This window comes from Falco peregrinus, chromosome 16 (assembly GCF_023634155.1).
Source record: "Falco peregrinus isolate bFalPer1 chromosome 16, bFalPer1.pri, whole genome shotgun sequence".
Classification (NCBI taxonomy): domain Eukaryota; kingdom Metazoa; phylum Chordata; class Aves; order Falconiformes; family Falconidae; genus Falco; species Falco peregrinus.
The window spans coordinates 3,758,061-3,773,206 of record NC_073736.1 but is presented as its reverse complement, the minus strand read 5'-3'; the positions used below and the strand labels follow the sequence as shown (position 1 = coordinate 3,773,206).

General features: G+C 53.8%; 1 long non-coding RNA gene across 5 annotated transcripts; it reads right to left on the bottom strand.

Moving 5' to 3' along the window:
* Positions 1–839: 839 nt before the first annotated feature.
* On the bottom strand, positions 840–14,301 carry LOC114012780 (uncharacterized). Of its 5 annotated transcripts, none has more exons than XR_008750026.1 (8): positions 11,381–14,301; positions 9,936–11,267; positions 8,504–8,655; positions 6,487–6,676; positions 3,850–5,770; positions 3,623–3,744; positions 2,475–2,627; positions 840–1,989 (listed from the first exon to the last, which is right to left on the bottom strand). It is a non-coding gene; the product is annotated as an uncharacterized LOC114012780 (long non-coding RNA). The 5 variants fall into 5 exon arrangements; XR_003555480.2 differs by having other exon boundaries at positions 3,623–5,770; positions 9,936–10,041; positions 10,189–11,267; XR_008750025.1 differs by having other exon boundaries at positions 3,623–5,770.
* Positions 14,302–15,146: the final 845 nt, after the last annotated feature.

The following is a 15,146-nucleotide window of genomic DNA, read 5'->3' as shown; positions in this document are numbered from 1 at the left end:
TCCCAGGACCTCCCTGGGTTGCTGAACCAGCCTTGAGCATACCCTGCCCCAACACACCTTGTTTGACAGCACAATTCAAGATGTTTTCAAGACTGGGAGGGCTCGGAGCTTGCTTAGCTTGGCCCTGCTTCCATGCAGCCTTCTCTCTGTTGACATGGGGTTTGAGTCCAGTTTGGTTTTCTGCACCAGTAACAGCTCAGGAGAGGCAGTGGTGTGGGCCAGGGTGGGGATTTCAGCTCCGTTTGCATCTGAAGCTCAAGAGAGAGCAGCCCAGTGCAGGTGAATTTATGTAAAACTGAGCAGCCCTGCCTGACCCAGCCCCAGTGATGCCAAACCCTCAGTGTGGCCCTCAGAGGAGATGCAGCCCACCCAGGACAGCCCTTCCCCCCGCCACCGATGGCTGTACCACTCCGGTGATGCCTGGGAGCCCACAGAGATGCCACTGCCCGGCTCAGCATCACTGTGTCCGTAGCAATCTCAGCAGCCATCCCTCGCCAGCATCCTCCCATCCCCACCACTGGACAGGACCACCCAGCTGAAAGCTTCTCAGGGGTATTTCCCCCGGCTCCATTTTTTTGCAAAACCCTCTCCCATTCAAGAAAGAGCTGTTTGCAAACCACCCTGGGCGGGCAACCTTCCTGCAAGAGCGGGGGTACGGAGAAACCAAGAGACTTCTTAGTGGCCTCAGCATCCCTCCAAGCAATTACAGCCTGATACCACACTCCCGGTGGAAAATCAGCCATAAAGCAGAAAACAGAGGGAGGAGAGGTGAGTGTTTATCCCTGAGAAATATGGAGATTTGCCGCGATGAGGCTGGTTAAGAACATTACATTCGGCATGCTAAGCTGGAGAGTTGCAGCAGGTTTATTCAGGGCTCAGGCGCTAGGCTCCCTATCAGGAGAGAGGCTTTAAGCGTGACAGGGATTTACAGGCAACAAGAGAAGAAAACAGCTGGCTCCTTGGGAATAACCCGGCAAGGCTGACGTCTCAGACAGGACTGTATTTTCCTCACACTTTAAGTTGTTTAGGGGCAGCGACTGCCTTTCCGAGGCTGATACGGGATTTCCAGGACTAATGCAGAAATCCCAATCACAGCCGTTCGCATTTTCCCAGCTTTTTCCATAAAAATTTGCAGGCTGAGCTAAGCGCCGGACAGTGGGAAGTCTCTCTTGCACAGACTCACGTGCACACACCCTCTGTGCCCCTAAAACCAGCACGTGGGATGGGCAGGGAGGAATAAGAACTGCTGAACGTGTGGCTCTGGGCGGCTGGCAGCAAGTCAGCAGCAGGACGGGAGCTGCGCTTGGCTCCCGTCCTTCCCCACCACATCTGGGGCTTCCATGAGAAAAATTAGAGTACGGGAGCAGGTTAACAGCCAGGAAAATTATTGCTAACAACACAACCAGGGGCTTGTTCCTTCCCTTTTTATTGGAGACTGAGTGATTACTTGTAGGTAGTTAAAAAGCAGGAGCTGTGTGTTATTGCAGGGGATGCTCGGGAGTAACGGGAGGCTAATTAACGAGCAGCTCTTGCTGGCTGCTGGGGGAATGTTCCCAGGGGCTGTGCTGCAAGCTGGAGAGCAATGCCGGCAAAGCAGGTTTGAGCGAGCGTGTCGAGGAAACGCAGCATGGGAGGATGGAGGAGGTTGGGAATGAACCTGTTACTCTGGGGGCGATGCTCCCTGCCGCGTCTTCACCGGGGGCTGAGGTGCCTGGGGCAGGGAAGGGACAGGGAGGGGCTGGAGAACAACTTCAGCCAAATTGCCATGTCAGCCCTGGGAAAGGGAGGGCATAAGAGGCTCCTTGGCATTTTCCAGAGGGTTTTGGTGGAGAATGGGTCAGCTCAGCCTCATCCAGCCCTGGTGCATCAGCACCGGTGTGGGCTGGGCTCAGGGGCTGCCTCTGAACGCAGCACTGGGGGGTCCCAACTTGTGATGGGTCTGTGGAGGTGGGGGCCAGAAGAAATGGCTCTGTGCATGCCCCAGGACATCTGTAAGCAGATGGAGACAGGATGAGGCCTGCGGTGCCTGAGGACATCGGGACACACAGGCCATGGGGCTGCCACAAGCAGCTGGTCCTGCGAGATGAGCACACAGGGAGAGGGGCGGGTGGGAGGAGGGCAGCAGTGACAAATGAGTTTAATTCCAGGGCAGACACGGATGGGATGGGGTGAGGAATGGGAGGAGCACCTCCGCACCGCCTGGGGAGCTCAGGGTGCTGTTTTGACAGAGGATGGAGCAGCAGGGACCAGAGGATGGAGCAGCAGGGATTGATGCTTGGAGGCTGCAGGCTGCGAACAGTTAGAGCCCCGCCTCACACCTGGGTGACAGGAGGTGACAACCACACTGACAGTCCATCTCCCTCCTGCCCACACTGTCCCTCTGACCATCTCCCAGGTTTGGGTCCTCCCCAGAGCTTCACAGGCAGGATTAAGACCCTTCAATCATTTCTTCTGTCCTCTTCTCTCCCTCTTACCCCATCAAATTCCCGTGGTGGCACATCTGGGGGTGGTGCACGCTCACTCCAGGATCCTGTTGTTCTCAGGGGAGGATGCCAGCCAGAGGACAAGCCACCCAAAAGTGACGGGGATGGGCTGCTCCCACGGGAGGCTGCTGGCTGGCCCTACAGCTGAAGCAGAGCAGATGAAAAAGCAGCAGAAAATATGGGAGGCAAAATATTTCGTGTGGGTAGCTGCACGGAGAGCCATAAACAGCTGCTGCTGCTACTGGTTTTGGGTGGCCTCACAGTGCGGTGATGGCCAGGTTTGCACAAGTAGGTCCATGCGTACAACGAGGAACATGTGCAAGCCCCATCGCATCACCAAGAGATACTTTGGGAAAGTCCCATCCCACAGCCCATGGCAGATCACTCAGCCCTTGGATGTCCTCTCTGCGTGGAGCAACACATCCAGCCTAGAGAGGGCAATGTGTTTTCAACCAAGTTTTTAGAGCAACGAACTTGGTTCTTGCTAATTCAGCAGAAAGCCAACAGCAGCTGGAGCCCATGGGAGCAAGGACTGTGGGGAGCAACAGTGACTTAGACCAAGACTGGATGTGACCCCATGGGAGGGATCCAGGAGATGCTGTCCGGGATGTGGCTCTGCGACCGCAGCACAGCTGTGGGACAGCAGCAAAACCCTCAGACTGAGCAATTCATCACTGCAGCAATTCAGCCCCTTAACCCCGACAGCCAGCTTTGCCCCAGCAACCTGCAGCCCACCCCTGTGCATCGGCACCCGCCTGCTCCCCGTCTGCAGAGGGGGAATTGAAACACAATCCTGGAGAGCACAGCAGGACAGGCTGTGCCAGGGCACCGTCACCTTCCTCCTGCACATGCTGCCTCGCCTGGGCTGATGCTCTGGCGTTCGCCTGCCTCTGGCCCCATCCAGCTCTGCCTCTGCCTGCAAAAGCGGTGCAGAACCGGCTAAGCCTGGAGCTGGACAGTGTCTTCTGATGTATCCACACCGAAGGATTTGCATTTCCCGGAGGCAGAGCAATACCATCAGCACTGGCTCAGCTGGAGGACCACAAGCAGCCTGGTTGGGTACCAGTGGGTCCATCCCTCATGCCCATCCCCTCTCTGGAGCTGCCAGTGCCCCCCACTCCCCCCAGTGTGTTACTCACTCTCAGCCTTGGTCCAGCTCCAGCTGGCTCCTCCGGCTGATCAGGGAGATGGTCCTGAGCTGACAGCTCACCACCAGTGCCAGGAGCAGCCCCTCGTGCATTGGGCACAGCAGCTGTTAGCACTGATTAAAAAAGGAGAAACCCAACAATTATCAGCCTGTGACAGCCAGTTCTGCTGCCTTCAGCCAGGGCTGCCGGAGGCAAGGCTGGGAGGGGGGTGCAGGTACCTGCTTCTTCCCTGGGATCCCGCAGCAGGGCAGGGATATGCCAGAAAACACACACGTGTGCAACTTCCACACCCGCTGCACCCACAGCGTGCGCACACCACATGCAACAAGCTCCATAACGTCACGCCTGCGTGCGGCCGTATCTCCACGTCAATCCACAGGGACACAGCGCTGCGTGTGGCTGCGCCCAGGGATCAGCCTGCTCCCATGGGTGGGAGCACATGGCGCGGGCAGGAACACGCGAAGCACACACGTGCCACCCTGCGTGCAGAGTTTCTCCACCTGTGCAACCGTGGCTGTGTCAATTGGGACACGGCTGGACACGCGTGTGGCTGCCAGGCACGCGGGGAGCCCCCAGGACAGCACACGGATGTGTCTGCAGCCACAGCCGCTCCTCCGGCGCGTGGTTCTTGGCAGCCCTGTGTCTCTGCGGAGCCTCAAGCAGCCTTCCCTCCCACCGAGCCCGGCCTCCCCATTAACATCTACCAGTTGAATTATTTATTACAAACAGATGTTAGAGTTTAAAGAGTGTTAAGAGCATATCTTTGGCTAATCAATTTATTTGTAACTAGTTTATGTATTTATTACAAACAGAATTTGGACTTCAGCTGCCATTTTAAATTATCCCTCATTCATCATAGTGCTGCATGTGCTGCTTGGATGCTCGTGCTGTGTCCCTGGGGACCACGAGCAAGCCACAAATCTGGTGTTTGCTGGCCAGGGAGTGGGCTTGCAGATTGAGTCTTGTTTCTGAACACTATATAAAATTCAGACACCAAACTGAAACGCACTGCAAGCTCCCCAGCAGTGAGCTTTGCCTCTGTGGGCAGCAGAGAGCTGCAGCCAGGCCAGGCTGGGGGAGCAGGGGTCTTCTGGTGAAGGTGGAGAAGAGAGGAGGGGGATGCTGCTGACAGGTGGAAGGACTCCAGGATGGACTTTGAATGTCTCTCTCTACTTTCCCTGTCCTTGCAGCCCTCCCTAGAGCCATTTAGACAAGTCCTGTGGCAAGTGCCAGACCACCCTCGAGTACCAGGTACCTCCCTGGGAGGGCTCATGGATGCTTCCAATTCACATCACTGAGAATCTGACCCATAAAATGCCCTGAAGGTCGTTCTGGAATAAGCCCAAGCAAAAACCGAGACAAATTAAGTGGGTGTAGTTTGTGCACTTCAGTTGCCATATGCAAGCGTGATGACCATGAACCCCACGTGGTCTCCAACCCCTTAAAAATTATAAGAGCAATTTGGGAAGCAGCACCAGGGATAAGGGAACATCCTCCAGGCTCCAGCCATGACCAGGGGCTCCCAGTCCCGCACTGGGAAGTTACAGCCTCTGCTGCAGCCTCAGCCCATGCTGGGACATATTTAGGAGACATCAGCCACAAAGCATGTGGGCAAGAAGGCAGCTACTGTGAAAACACATCCCACATCCCACCGGACATCACCACCTTCACCAAAGGGCACACAACCAGCAACAGATGCTTTGCCATTCAGTGCCACAACCATTGCAAATCCCCTGGGTGAATCCAGGATTCTCTGAGCCAGTTCATCACCCTCTGAGAAGCACCAAAGTCTTAAAGAACCTGTCAGCCATGAGGGACTCAAACAGCATTTCAGTTTTCAGCTTGCCACCATTTGCAAGAGATATTGGGAAAAAACAACAAGGGGAGATGCTGTAGGAGAAGGAAGATAAATGGTGCTGGGAAGGAGGTGGGGGAAGAGAGAGATGGGAGACAAAAAAAGAGAGGAGGGGGTGAAGCTGCGTATTGAGCACAGCAATTAAAGCCACCCTGAGCTCACCCAATTAAACTGACTGGAGAGAGGAGGAATCCCAAAGGATAATTTCCTGGCAAATTGCTTGCTTGTCTCTCAGTCTCTGATGCTGGAACGCTTCTGTGTCAGTCAAGCCGTGGACCTGAGCCCTGGGAAGAGGAGAGAGAGATGTTGGTAATTCAGTGGGCAAAAGGCATCTCTTCCTAGAAACCTCCTCCAAAGTGCCATAAATTTGAGTAAACCTTATCCATAGCAACTACCAAGCAGCAAGAAGGGACAGGACCAGGAGGGATGGAGATGGATGGAGCACCCTCACCCTCCTTGGTCTGCTGGAATTGGGTGGGGGATGATGTGGGGAGCCAGCTGGGAAAGCTGGGGCAGTTTCTGCTGAGCTTTGGCAAAAGCCACGTGTCCAGCTCCTGCTGGACCCCTCTGGAAGTCTGCAGGGGAGACACCGGAGCATCCAGCCTGTTCATAGAGTAGCCCTGCCCTGCGGTGCAGTCCCTACACAAGGACCTCCATTCACCTTTTGCAAGGATCTAAACATCAAAAAAACCCAGCTGGTGAGCAAGGATTGGATGAGGTCCCACTCCTGCCGTTGCAGTGGGGCAGAAGCCATCCCCTTCCAGGGAGCAGCAAAAAAGTGTCCCAAGGCCCAGACGAGCAGCATGTGCTCCTGGCCATCCCTCCACATGGAGCTCCTCGGACATCTTCATTCCTTGCACGTGGCCCTGGCCGTTCCTCCGTGCTGTCAATAAAAGCCAGAGGCAAACAAGGACCTGGAGATTTACGGCTGTTTGGTGCTAAGGGCCATGCTGGGCGCTTAAACCCTGGAGTTACGGGAACCAGCGGAGCGCTGTAGTACCTGGCGAGGCACGGGTGAGCTGTGGAGAGCAGTTCTGGCACAGAAAGCATCCAGAGAGTCGGTGGAGATGCAGAACCCCAGAGCATCCAGAGACAAAGACCAAACCCCGGACCTAAGGGAGGAGGTGGCACCCAGAGAAACAGCTTCAGCTCCAAGAAAACCAACAAACCACCTACAAACCAGGCAGGACCTGTAAAGCAAGGACTTTGTTGCAGGGGGCTGAGGAGCACTTGGCAGTTTCAGCTCTTGGACACCCATGGGATGGGTGAGAGCTAGGTTAGACCTTGAGCCTTGCACAGAGCATCCAGGCTTCCCCCAGCAGCTCGCCCAGTGGGCACCAGCACTGGGATGAGCCCTGTGTGGGCACCAGCCCCCCCACCCAGCCCTCCTTGCCCTCCTTCCCCGCTCCCCGCAGCAGGCAGGCGCCGGCAATCGGTGAGCTCCAGCTGCTTTGCCAGCACCGAGTCTCAAGCAGTCAATCAAAGCATCAGCTTGAAAGTGTTAAAGGCCCGTGTCTGTCTTTATTATAATCACAGCACTACACCTTGTCGCCATGTGTGCCCTAATGCTGCAGGATTTTGCGCATGATTTCACCAGCTGCTGCTGGAGGCATTAGGGAGATGATGCTCCTTCGCTGCTCTGGATGTTTGCTTGCTTGTTTGCAGTTAAGCCTCTCTTTATACTGATTTTTCTTTATTTGTTTTCCTTTTGCTTTACAGATCCGTTGCCCCCTCCGTGGCTGGCAGCGCCTTTACTGACACTCGGCCAAAAAGCACACAAAGCATCAAACAAGGAAGGCTTGGACCCGCGGCGGGAGAGGCTCAGTGCTGTGCTGCCGGGGCTTGGATTAACAGACATGGACTTAGCATGAGGATTCAGCCTCGTTGGCATTTGCCGTAACCCCCTGGCCCAGCATGGTGGGCAGGAGCTGGTGGGGCAGGAGGAGGCTGCTCTGCTCCCGGGTGGGGAGAACACAGCGGGGTCTCCATCCCCCCAGCTCCTCTACTCTCCCTCTGGCCCCCAAAAAGCACACAGGGTACAGCCCAGAGCCCTTCCCGTCCGTTATCCGGGAGGAAAAAGCCCTATTCAATAGGCAGCTCATCCTGGGTGTCTCCAAAGAGCTCAGGAAATAATAAACGTGGGGATGAACCATAGAAACCTGACCGTAGTATAACTCCCACCTAAGAGCTCCACAAACACGGGGTTTTCTGCCTGACTTTAATGCAGAAAGATCTCACAGGCAGCCAAAGCACCCAAGGGTGCAGCGTGGCAGAGACAGGCTCCTTAGACAGGCACCTGTTGGCCACAGATGCGATGGTCCTATGCGTTATCCAAGGGTGCCCACCCAAGGATGTGCACCCACAGCCTGCAGGCCAAATAAAAACAACAAATCTCACCGTTTTTTCACTTTGCCTAAAAGCTACCACCGTCCCCGATGAGCCCCTCGAAACTGCCCCCACTCCGGCCACTGGGTGCAAAACTGAATATTGCAGGAGATTAATGACCTTAGAAAAATGTAATTACACAACAGGGCTCTGCTCTTAATAACTGCGTATTTTACTTGTCAATGTGCCTTAATTGAAAATGAGTAGGCGATACAAGTTGCAGTGGAGTTGGCTGGCAAGCCTTTAACGCTATATTAATTGTAGTAATTAGCAGTCACTTTATGTTGGAGTCATCTATAAATAGGGGGTCCATTAGTTTAGCAGAGAGTGTGATTTAAAATGCAAATAAAATCCCAACTGTACATATAAATCACTTCTTCCCCCCTGCCCCCCAAATTTACAGTCACAACCGGGCTGTGCTGCTGCTCTGGATGAGCTTTGGTGAGTTTGCCCTTAGGCAGGGAAGCGGTTTGGCCATCGCAGGAGCAGCTGGGATGTCTCAGCAGCCTGAGGAGATGCCAGCAGAGGGGTTTTGCCCCCAGCAGCAGCTTTACTCGGTGCTCCCACAGCTGTGGACTTTTGCCAGGATGCTTGTTGATGGGCAGCATCTCAATCAGCATCCCGACACTCACCATCCCGTGCCTCAGGCTGGAAGGGTACTGGATAAATCCCGACAGCCACGTGGCAAAGCAGCAGACCAGCAAGGCGAGGGCTCGGGTTCTCTGTCCTGGTGTGGTGGGAATGTTGCAGGGATCATCTTTGGAGGAGAAAAAACACCCAACAGCTGTAAAGACAGAGGGAAAAGCAATGCAAGTGCTGGCTGGAGCGAGTTGTCACACCAGGATGCGGGTCCCATCACACCCAGGCACACTCCAGCACTCACAGCCTGTTAAACAATGTGCTCCACTTATTTGATTATAACCAAAGGAAGAATAAGTAAAAAAAGAAAGACAGAATAACCTTTTATTAACACAGAATCACATTAAATTACAGCCTGTACTACCAGGGACAAAGTAACACGTTAAAATAACATACTGGCTGCAAAAATCCCAAAAGCAGAGGTATAAAAAATTAAAAAACAAACACACAAAAATCCTTTTCACTGCTGACCAGTTTTTGACTTAAAAGAGATGGTCCAATATCCCCCCGCTGGCATGGCTCCTGCCAGCTGCTGGGGTGCGGATCTATTCCTGCACGGCTATTCTTGAACAGGAAAGAAACAATGATCTTGGGGAGAAAAAAAAACCAAAAAGAGGAAGAAAAAAAAAAAAAAAGGAAAAGAAAAGGAAAAGGAGATGAGAGGTCTCTGTCTGCCGCAGGAGCAGCTTCCATTCAGGTGCTGTAAAAAGCCCCAGCACATTCTCATTGAAGATACATTTTTATTAACTCTTCACAGAAGATTTCACTCATTTAATAATTTATCTTCCTCAAAAATGATTCTATCACACAGATGAGAGAGGGGAAAGGAGCCTCCAGCTCCCTTCCCTCTCTGCTGCTCCCCACGGGCACCACAGGTGGAGAGAGGAGACAGGTCGGGACCCCCCGAGCTCCCCGCTCCACTCACCCCCCCCTCTGCCCTGACCCGAGACGGGGGCTGCGCTGCTGCTGCCCCCACCAGCTCTTTTTTGGCTCCTGAATCACTAGACTGAACAAATCTGGACCAAGCACATCCCTCTGGCTCTCCTCCCATGGCTGTCCCCCCATGGCCCTCCTCATCCCCTCCTCCTGCCCCCTCCTCCCTGCACCAAGAGCAGCTCCAACCATGTTTCCCCAGGGAGGAGGAGGAGGAAAGTGAACCCCAGGGCACCCCCACCCCTCCTGGGAGAAGAAATCCCACATTTTGCCAAGGGGAAGAGGAATAACACTTCTCCATCCTCATAATGAAAGGCTCCTCAAGCAGTAACAGACTGGAAAAGCCCCTCGGTCCCAGCCTTTGCAATGAGCTCCTGCTAATTATGGCTTTAGCTCAGAGCTTGGTCCCTCCTGTTGGTGCTGGGGAAGGAGCTGCGAGCACCAGGGCTGTGCTGTTAAGGAAAGGGGAGGCTGTCCGCCGTGGTGACTCACCTGTGGTGCCAGCTCAGGACACGGTCCCCCCCTTCCCGCAGGAGGAGATGCACAAAGCCATGTTGTCACCCAGAGCAGCAGCAGCAGCGTGAGGGGACGGCTGGGTCTGGGGGGGCAGGAGGAGAGAGGTCAGCGAGTGGAAAGCATCCTTCTCCACGTGCCCAGACCATGGGGACCTTGGGGACCCCACATCCACCCAACCAGGGGGAGCAGAGGACAAAGCCAAGAGTGAAGGGAAGGTGGAAGAGCTCACATGGACGTTCCTGAGCCCATATTCCCCAAGTGCAGTAGATCAAGAGTCCTTTGCCCCACCAAATTCCTGTTCTGTTGCTTGACGGAGAAGAAGGAGTTTCAGCCGCTGCTTAGCAAAAGCTGAATGAGCAGAACCCAGTGCAGGGGACTGGGCTCCAGTTCTGCCCCAGCGTCCCCAACAGGACGATCAAGGTCCCCAGTGTCACTGCTGTGAGGCACTGCTGGCTCCCTGGGGAAGGACCCAGCGGATTTGCACCGATGGTGCATCAGGCACAGCGGAACCTCAGCATCTCCAGCTCACCGGGTCCGTGGTTCATCTCCACCTGGAAGCTCTTCTGGAGCCACGGAACGCCTTGGCTCAGCCTCCCCATGCACTGGGGCTCAGCAGCCTGGCTCTGCGCTCTCCTTGGGCCGCGTCAAAGGTGATCCCTTCTACGTGCGTGGGGTGATGCCACCTACCTCTGCCTTAAGGGAGATCGGGAGCAAAGCCCTCAAGCCAAAGCTGGGCTGATGGCCTTCAGAGAGCAGCATTTCTTGCCAGGATCCTTGCTAAGTCTGGAGAAAAAAACCACCCAGAGTATTTCTTGCTGTTTACACACACACACAGAACGGTGACTTGCCTTCAAATGCTTTCCTCTCACTCCTGCTTCAGCTGTGTCCGCGGGCTGTCTTTGGAAAGGCCGGAGAGAAGCTAGATATTTGTATATCCATCATAGTTGCTTCGCCCCTAGCATCCAGCTGGAATTATCATGTGGGGAAGAGACGGGAGGAAACACTCAATAAAGATGTTTTCCCCCCCAGATCTTCCCCAGACTTGGAGGAGAAACTCAAGGTTCATCAGACACATGAATCCTCAAAGCAGGTGACAGATCTTCTGCTGCATCCTGCCTTCTCTGTAGGAGTTTAACAGAGAACCTGGGATTTTAAAATGCTAAAAACACCCTCAGGTGCGAGTTCTCTCTTCGATGTGGCTTTCCCCGACCCTTCTGCAAACGTGTCCTCTCCAAGTCCTGACGGAAGGGAGCGATGGCTCCGTGAGTGGAGCGAGCTGGGCTTTGAGTGCTGTCTCTCGACGACATCCTTATCATAAGAGAGACGGGGAGGGGGGGGAAAAGATGAAATAACATAAAAATAAATACAGAAGCAACTTTGGCATGGGAGGCAAAACAGGATTGATCTTTTGCTTGACTTACTCTGAAAATTGCTTCTCCACTGCCCGTTTATGCACATTAATTGAACATCTGGCCCGGCTGTGTGTCTGTTTAAGTCCTCAATCAATCCCCTTTCGGATGACTGCTAGATCAATAGGGTGGTAATTTAATAAAGGACATTTTCAGTTAGCTTTTAAAAGCCACTGATGGGATTTAATTCTTTCCTATTTTTTAAGAAGAGGCAGTGGGAGAGGAGAACGAGGGGTCAAACCACCACCCAGAGCTCTCCCCTCCAGCAGCATCCTTTTCAAGAGAAGGCTTGTGGTGAACATCTCGGCTCTCCTAGTTGTTCTTCAACCTGGAGGTGTGGCACAGCCACCTGTAATGGACACAACACCTCTGGTGTGACACTGCCTCTGTCGGAGCCCCCGCAGGTTGGCAGCAATTTCTAGGGAGCAAGTTGTAGGGTCGTGCCCTCGGGCACCTCCCAGGAGCAGCAGCAATGACCCAGGGAGCACCCAGGAGCCCACCTCATCCTCTCCCCCACCAAAGCGACACGAGTGCATTTGATGGCACTGCTGAGACATGCAAGAGCATCCTTATCTGTCCCCAATCTCCAATCCTGCTCCAATCCAGCGTTTGCACTCCAAGGACCGGTCCTTCAGCATCCTCAGAGCTCCTAGGGCAAGGCAAGCTTCCAGCCAGTGCCCCGAAGTACTGGGGACGACACATCCATCTCCCGTGGCTCTCTGTGGCTGCAGAAGGTGCCAAGTTCAAGGCAACTGATGATGCCCAAGGTTGCCTGGCCTTTGCAAGACGTTTGTCCGAGGGAAGAGGCACGTCTGCGATGGATGTTTAATCACTAAATTGAAAAACCAGAGGCAGAAGAGCTCTACCAAAAGCTCATTCAGACTCACCAAGCATATACCTCAGGGTGTCACCAGGCAGGAATTAACACCTCCCTGCCCCCTCCAGCCCCTTCGCTGGCCTGCTGCTTTGTTTCAGCCCCAAACTGGTGCCAGTGCCGGAGTGCCTGGCTGGCCTTGGACGCGTGTGAGCCTCCTGCTCCATCTAATGTCGTTGTTTATTCCCAGCCTCGGCACGGTCCAGTGATGACAGCAATTTCCCCGTGCTGCAGTGCACCCTCGCACCGGCATGGCCAGATTCCTCCTCCCCAACCCTGATCTCCAGCCTGGCCATTTTTAATTTCCTCTAATCGCTTTCTTCACAGCCATCCTCTCTAAACCCTTTATCTTCCTCCAGGCTGCAATTCCCTCCCTTTGCAGCCTCTCCCACTCCCTTCCTGTGATGCTTTGCCCACAGCTGACAGTGGTTTAACCAGTGCTGTACTGGGAGGCAGGATTATGTCCCCGTCCTTCTGCTCGGGTGCCCCTGGCCACACATCCCAGGACTGTCTTTCCCTGCTGACAACACGAGTTCATCCCAGAGCCAGCTCTGCCCACGTTGCTTCTGTCCAGCACCACTCAATCACTTTTGTCATCTGTATGTGGCTTTAAGATCATGGCCTCATTAATCTGATTAATGAACTCCTGGCTTCACGCATCTCTGCGCTGCGCTCAGCTCCTCGTGTGGCTTTGCTGGACTGTGGTCATGGGGCAGAGCTTCCCCCTCAGCCCAGTTTGCTCCAGCCCTTGGGCTCGGCTTCGGCAGGGCGCCATGGGGCTGGTGGGGCGAGGGACAGGGAGACATGGCTCCCTTCCACCCCATCTCGCTGGGCTGGTCTCTTGGAGGAACATGCTGGATGCAAATACCACTGGAAAACCCTTGATTTGATGGCAGGCAGGCGGGCAGCCAGCTGTGATTGCTCCACCAAAAATGTTCATGCAATTTGGCTGCAAAAATCCCCATATTTATTTTCTTACAAGCCCTCATCAGCATGCAGGGGGCTGACATGGTACCCAACAGCGTTCCTGCCACAGCTTGGTCCTGTTCCTTGAGGGGGGGCTCTGGCCAAACACCCTCCCTCTGCTCTGGAGCAGCAGCCGCACATTGCAAGACAGAAACTGGAGGAGCCTAAATCTATAAATAAAAGACATGAATTAAACATGACTCTTGCATTTTCAAGGGTCAAATGAGTATTCGGTCACTTAGCAATATCATCTACTCCCACAGAAGAAAAAAAAAAAAGGGAGAATAACAATAAGTGTTTATCACTACTTGTTATTTATCAAGTGGCATTTTGAAGGACCAAATCTCACCCCTGCTGCGAGCGTGGGAGCAAAACTTCGTCCCACACGCAGTTCCTCTTAAACACATGAGCCTGCTCTAAAAAAGGCAGGTGACAACTGTCCCCATTTTAAAGCTGGGCAAAAAAAAAATCGCAAAGATGCTAGATAGATTAATTTGACATACTTTGGCAGAGACATGAATGCAGCCTCCTGGCTTTCCAGCCTGCTTTCCAGGCAGGGGGATAATGAACTCCACGCATCTCCAGAGGCAACAGTGGATGGATCCTCCTTGGTCGCAAACACACCGTGCAATGGCAATCCCCAACTTTCACGTGCTCCTCTGAAACATTTTATAAACTCTCTGATTTATCTTCAGGCTGCCCAAACAAGCCTCAGGGCACACTGCGATGCAGGTGCTACTGGTGGAGCTGAAAAGGCCACAAACACCAACCCCTGTGCTCCCCAAATCCCAATTGCCAATCCTATCAAGGAGCACAGGGGGAAAAAAAATAATGAACGGTGAGGGATCGGAGACGCCAACTGCTTTTCTGCTCCATTGCAGTCACTACAAATCACAGCCAGATTTTTCATTTCTAGGCTGGTAATAGATGAGAAGGGACCCAAGCCAAGCTCCCGACGCCTGAGATTCTCCCCGTCTTGCTGGAACAAAATAACTTCCCATGACCCCATCCGTGGAGAATGAAGCCATAAAAGTCAGAGCTGCGCACACCCAGCCTCGCCTTCCCGGCATTTGTATTTCAGGGCTCTCTCAAGCACGAGGAACTCCTTCTCAGGATGCTGAGACTTTGCATGATGCCTCAAGCACGAGAAACTCCTTCTCAGGATGCTGAGACTTTGCATGACGAAACTTGCCCAGAGTGAGCTGAGCTGGGGATTCCTGAAAACTGGCAGTGCTTCCCACGCCGGTGCCCATCCCCATCAGCTGCGACTGCACCGGCGATGTGCTCTAATTGGTTTTACCACACAGGCAAGGGTGGGTAACAAAGGGAACCCCCTATTTATCTGTTCCTGTAGCTACTTTATCCGTATGTCCCTCCCTGCGTAGCAGAAATTTCATGTAGCATCCTATTTCCTTTGGGTCGATTTACTTACAGGTGTCAGTTTGACTTAATTCCTTGTCTCCTTAATTGGCCCCACTGTTAATACCAACTCGCATGCCTCTGCTTCTCCGAGGCCTCTGTTGCTCTTGCTGGAGCCACCACCTCCTCCTCCTCCTGCCAAAAATATCCCAGCGCTGGAGATCTCCTGCAGAAGGCAAGCCCCCCCACCCCTGCGTGCGACGGATCAGCGGTGACCTGAGACTGAAGCTGCAATTAAGAACAGTGAAAGCACGATGAGGTAGTTGCCCCCAAACGCAACCCTGCACGGCGGCAGACTCGGGACTGCACAGAGGGGTGTGCTCCAGGCAGTTGGGCTTTCATCTATATGTTTAAAAAAATAAATACATTGCTAAAGCAGGTATTACGAGTCCAGCGCCTGCTGCGCGATGCAGCACATCCTCGCCTTGCAGGGTACCAGCCCGGCTTTGCAGATGCTGTGAGCAGAAACCCGCAGGCACATCGAGCTTTTCCAGCCTCATGCTCCTGAAAAGACCTTTA